We start from the raw sequence: 6,676 nt of genomic DNA on the forward strand, positions 1-6,676 counted from the left end.
TTTTGGGAGATTGCTTGGGGCTTTTTCATTTCAAAATTGACCTGGGAGTAACTTGCAACCTTTATAACAAAAAATAATTTGCTTTGTGATCTTAAAGGGATGGTTCACCCCTCATGATACTCACCCTCCTGGCATCCCAGATGTGTGACTTTCTTTCATCTGCAAAATACAGATTTTAAAATATTTTTAAAAGGTTTTCAGCTTTGTAGTTCCTCACAATGCAGGTGAATGGGTGCCAAATTTTTGAAGCTCCAAACTCCACATAAAGGGAGCATAAAAGTAATCCATAAGATTCCAGTGCTTAAATCCATGTGTTCAGACACAATATGATAGGTGTGTGCAGGGGCGGAATATGAATAGCAAGGGTCCCGGGGCCAATTTTCTTTTAGGACCCCCCCCCGGTCCAATTATCTTTCAAAGTTGAGATCTACGCAATCTATTTTCATTGATTTAAGTCTCTTTTAATAGCCGTTCTGTTATTTACTGTCAGATTAACTCAAACATACAGCACAGTCCTAGTAAAGAAACCACTCAGCCGAAACAGGTTTGCTGAACAGCCACTGTTCTTAAAGAGACAGTAGCATTTTAACGTTTGTTATACATAATGTAAACTCAGTGTAAATACATGTAAATACTGCAAATGATGCATACAAAAACAAGAATGTAACAAAATGTGTAATAAATGTGTAAACATGCATATATTTAAAGGGGCAATAATACATTATGACATATTTTAACTTCAAACACTTTACATGTAAAGAATTGAACACATAGACTCCTACAGCATGTATATATGGGTTTGGTGAAACTTGGCAAAGAGTTCAGGCAGTTCTGGCTTGTACTGCCATATATTTTTTAACTCATCTGAATGATGGGATGCGTTCCATTCAGAAGTGATCATCCCTACACCCTATTTCCTTCAAAGACTTTACCCTCCATTGTGAGAGCTTCGAATGGCTGAAAGGTGTGGGGCTCAAAACTAGCGGTCATTTGGTCATTTTGTTGAAAAATCTGTTTGCAATGATCCAACACCTTGGCTACCATTATTATTCACCCATCAAAAAGCCCTGTGAATGCATCATGTATGCCAAAATCCCTTAAAGTAGATTATATTAACAGAATGTTTAAATGAGCTTAGAGTCTGTTTTTGAATGTTCATGATTTCAAAACTTCAGCGGTCAAAACGTTCACACAAGCCTTTTAATCTACTTTAAGGTGCTCTCTTTCTTTCTTTTTTATTGTAAGACCTGTAAAATGTTCGAACTTCAAGCATTTAAAACTACTTTAAACTTTCAGACAAGGTTTTGTCAAACCAACCTTATAGATTGTCTCGACAAACTTTACGTTTCTAGGTCAATACTTCTGTACCACACAAAATAAAATATCAATATCTTCTTTTTCCCAACCACCCAAGCACAGTTATGTTTTTGTAATATTGGGGAGAAATGCAGTTATAGCAATGTATAGTGTAATAAATGTTTTTGTTCAACAGCACTTTTCATACAAAGCATAAAGCTTAACCCTATAAAGCCTAAAGTATGAAATAATAGTCAGAAAATTCAAATTTCAAATTTTTAAAGAGTGGCTCAAATAAAATTAATTAGAAACAGGAAGGCAAAAGGGTCCTATAAGCAGGCTGGGGGCCCTCATATTCACAGGGCCCTACTGAGGGGGCCTTGTATAAGCTAAAAGCTGTGGGGGCCACATATTCAAGTGTATATAAACATTTGTTTTCAAAATTGTTGGGCTGCCAGACCTTGCAGAAAATGATGTCAAGGCTTTAGGCAATTAGCCAATTAGCTTTTGATAGGCTAATTGACTAACTGGATACTATGCCACAATGTTCTATATATTGAAGGTGTTACATCTTGTCTGAGGCTCAATTTAAAAGCAAAAGAATGATTCAAATGTATAAACATTTATAAAATCATGACCACTCATGTGAGATGAAGAATTCAGTCATATCAGTAACCATATGACAGCTCTTTTATTCTACATCGGGCAGGGGAGCCACATGGGGCAGCCATGTTAGCATCACATGACCAGCTGAATACTACCCATTTAATCTCAGTAACTGTTATTGGAGACTTTCATTCAATGATTAAATTAATCCTGGCTTACTGTGCATAGTGAACCTCAATGGCATTGTTATGTGAAAACTTCTGTTCGAATGATGCAGCATCCAGTCCACTAGGTGTCAGTGTAAGCCAGTGTAAGCCACTAAGACATACTTAAAAAAAAATGACTGAGTGCACCTTTAAATAATTTTTTATCATAAATTCTCCTCCCTGCCCAGTAGGGTGCAATATGCATGAAGAATGTGAATCACCAAAAACAGAAGGTGAATGTGAAAAAGGAGATTAACAGATCTTATTCATGCTAGTGCCATCTTTTTTTTTCTCCCCTTTTCTCCCCAATTTGGAATGCTCAATTCCCAATACGCTTTAAGTCCTCGTGGTGGCATAGTGACTTGCCTCAATCTGGGTGGCGGAGGTTGAATCTCAGTTGCCTCTGCGTCTGAGAACGTCAATCCGCGCATCTTATCACGTGGCTTGTTGAGCGCGTTACCATGGAGACACAGCGTGTGGAGGCTTCACGCTATTCTCCACGGCATCCATGCACAACTTACCACGTGCCCCACTGAGAGCAAGAACCACATTATAGCAACCATGAGGCGGTTACCCCATGTGACTCTACCCACCCTAGCAACCGGGCCAATTTGGTTGCTTAGGAGATGTGGCTGGAGTCACTTAGCACGCCCTGGATTTGAACTCGCAACTCCAGGGGTGGTAGTCAGTATCTTTACTCGCTGAGCTACCCAGGCCCCACGCTAGTGCCATCTTTGATTTTTAATGGGAAAGACAACGAAGCTGTGAGGGATAGACTTACAGTCTCTTCAATGGGCTGCAGTTTAAAGTGTTTTTGGTTCATTCTGCAGACAAAACATTGATAAAATATCTGTCCAAGAACATTCAGTATACAAAGAACTCCAGACAACATGAGTTGTATAAAATCAGAAGTGATCAAGGAGCTTTATACAGCTTTATACCGTTCGTGCCATTGAAGAGATGGTAAGCCTATCCCTCACAGCCCCATTGTCATTCTCATTTAAAATCAAAGATGGCGCTAGCGTGAAAAAGGTCTTTATTCATTTATTTAGGAGAATTTATAGTAAAAAAGGACTTAAATGTTGATCTGTTTCTCACCCACACCTATCATGTCGCTTCTGAAGATATGGATTTAAACACCAGAGTCATCTGGAATACTTTTATGTTGAACTTATGTGGATTTTAGATCTTCAATTTTGCCACCCATTCACTTGCATTGTATGGACCTACAGAGCTGAGAAATTCTTCTAAAAATCTTCATTTGTGTTCAGCAGATGAAAGAAAGTCATACACATCTGGGATGGCATGAGGGTGAGTAAATGATGAGAGAATTTTCATTTTTGGGTGAACTGTTACTTTAAAGACACCTATAGCTGCCTTTAATTTTCCTCCCTGTTTTCAAAATGGTTTAGTTTTTTTAACAAATTATAAGGACATTGAAAGGATTAAAAAGACTACGTAATTATCATATTTAAATAGAACTTCCTCTCATTTCGCATTTACTTAGTCAAGGGCACATCAAAACATACAAAGACAGCGTATTGTATAATAAGTTAATATATGCTTTGAATGATTGAATGAAATTAAGCGCAGTATAAATATTGCTATATATATATATATATATATACACATACACACACACACACATAAATGTATATATAAATCTATCTATCTATCTATCTATCTCTATATATACAGTATATGAAAATATCAGCCACAACATTAAAATCACCTGCCTAATATTGTGTAGGTCCCCCTATTGCCGCCAAATCAGCGCCAACCCGCATCTCAGAATATACTCTTCTCACCACAATTGTACAGAGCGGTTATCTGAGTGACTGTAGACTTTGTCAGTTCGAACTAGTCTGACTATTCTCTGTTGACCTCTCTCATCAACAAGGCATTTCCATCCATCCACAGAACTGCCACTCACTGGATGTTTTTTGTTTTTGGCACCATTCGGAGTAAATTCTAGAGACTGTTTTGTGTGAAAATCCCAGAAGATCAGCAGTTACAGAAATACTCAAACCAGCCCGTCTGGCACCAACAGTCATGCCACAGTCCAAATCACTGAGATCAAATTTTTTTTCCCCATTCTGATGATTGATGTGAACATTAACTGAAGCTCCTGACCCATACCTGCATGATTTTATACATTACACTGCTGCCACACGATTGGCTGATTAGATAATCGCATGATTAAGTAATGTAGATGTACAGGTGTACCTAATAAAGTGGTCGGTGAATGTACACATATACATACATATACTGTATATATATATATATATATATATATATATATATATATATATATATATATATATATATATACACACACACACACACACACACACACACACACTGTATATGCACATACACAGTACATAATATACAGTTGTGCTCAAACGTTTGCATACCCTGGCAGAAATTGTGAAATTTTGAAAATATGACTGATCATGCAAAAAAATTGTCTTTTATTTAAGGGTAGTGATCATTTGAAGCCATTTATTATCACATAGTTGTTTGGCTCCTTTTTAAATCATAATGGTAACAGAAATCACCCAAATGGCCCTGATCAAAAGTTTACATACCCTTGAATGTTTGGCCTTGTTACAGACACACAAGGTGACACACACAGGTTTAAATGGCAATTAAAGGTTCATTTCCCACATCTGCGGCTTTTTAAATTGCAATTAGTGTCTGTGTATAAAAAGTCAATGAGTTTGTTAGCTCTCACATGGATGCACTGAGCAGGCTAGATACTGAGCCATGGGGAGCAGAAAATAACTGTCAAAAGACCTGTGTAACAAGGTAATGGAACTTTATAAAGATGGAAAAGGATATAAAAAGATATCCAAAGCCTTGAAAATGCCAGTCAGTACTGTTCAATCACTTATTAAGAAGTGGAAAATTCGGGGATCTCTTGATACCAAGCTAAGGTCAGGTAGACCAAGAAAGAGCTCAGCCACAACTGCCAGAAGAATTGTTCGGGATACAAACAAAAACCCACAGGTAACCTCAGGAGAAATACAGGCTGCTCTGGATAAAGACAGTGTGGTTGTTTCAAGGAGCACAAAACTTGTTGACCCCTCTCCAAACATAGCGCTTATGGTTGTGACCATAAAGCTCTATTTTGGTCTCGTCACTCCAAATTACAGTGTGCCAGAAGCTGTGAGGCGTGTCAAGGTGTTGTTGGACATATTGTAACCGGGCTTTTTTGTGGCATTGGCTTCTTTCTGGCAACTCAACCATACAGCTCATTTTTGTTCAAGTATTGTTGTATTGTGCTCCTTGAAACAACCACACCAATTTTTTCCAGAGCAGCCCGTATTTCTCCTGAGGTTACTTGTGGGTTTTTCTTTGTATCCTGAACAACTCTTCTGGCAGTTGTGGCTGAAAGCTTTCTTGGTCTATCTGACCTTGGCTTGGTGTCAAGAGATCCCTGAATTTTCCACTTCTTAAGAAGTGATTGAACAGTACTGACTGGCATTTTCAAGGCTTTGGATATCTTTTTATATCCTTTTCCATCTTTATAAAGTTCCATTACCTTGTTATGCAGGTCTTTTGTCAGTTCTTTTCTGCTCCCCATGGCTCAGTATCTAGCCTGCTCAGTGCATCCACGTGAGAGCTAACAAACTCATTGACTTTATACACAGACACTAATTGAAATTTAAAAAGCCACAGGTGTGGGAAATGAACCTTTAATTGCCATTTAAACCTGTGTGTGTCACCTAGTGTGTCTGTAACAAGGCCAAACATTCAAGGGTATGTAAACTTTTGATCAGGGCCATTTGGGTGATTTCTGTCACCATTATGATTTAATAAAGGAGCCAAACAACTATGTGATAATAAATGGCTTCAAATGATCACTATCCTTAAATAAAAGACAGTTTTTTTTGTTTTTTTTTTGCATGATCAGTCATATTTTCAAAATCAATGCCAAAATTTCTGCCAGGGTATGCAAACGTTTGAGCACAACGGTATGTTATATTTCCTATATCCTAAAGCCCCGTACACACATGCAGCAACTTTATCGCTTGATGTTACAAGTCTCTGTACTATGAAGTCGCTCCTGGGCATTCCCACTGCTGTCGCTCAAACGTTATTGGTGGACTGCATGTCTTTAAAAATAGTTTTCACAATACCGGTAAAACCAAAGTATAATACTAATTTGACAAGGAATTTATTTTCTGTGGAGAGCAACTACAGCAGTGCTCAATGTTTTTAATCATTAACCAGATTAGCGATCTATCAATGTACAAAATCTACGACTAAATGTCTAAAATGTCATTCTTATTTGACAAATAATCAGATTGCTGACATTTTCCTTTCTACACATCATTTTAATTATATCCATGTATGTGGTTACAGACAACTCATATAGAACAGTGAAATCGGAAATGTTCATTTATCCTCCATCTTGTCTGCACTCGACTCCATTATCTCAAAGGAGATGGGTGACTTGTGCTCCAGTGTAAACGTCTTCACTCCTATTGGTTGTCGCTTCCGAAAGTTGCTCCTCATTTGCATAAAGTTAAACTTTTCTCAACTCTCAGTGTCGCTCGCCA

Source organism: Myxocyprinus asiaticus, chromosome 8 (assembly GCF_019703515.2).
Source record: "Myxocyprinus asiaticus isolate MX2 ecotype Aquarium Trade chromosome 8, UBuf_Myxa_2, whole genome shotgun sequence".
Classification (NCBI taxonomy): Eukaryota; Metazoa; Chordata; class Actinopteri; order Cypriniformes; family Catostomidae; genus Myxocyprinus; species Myxocyprinus asiaticus.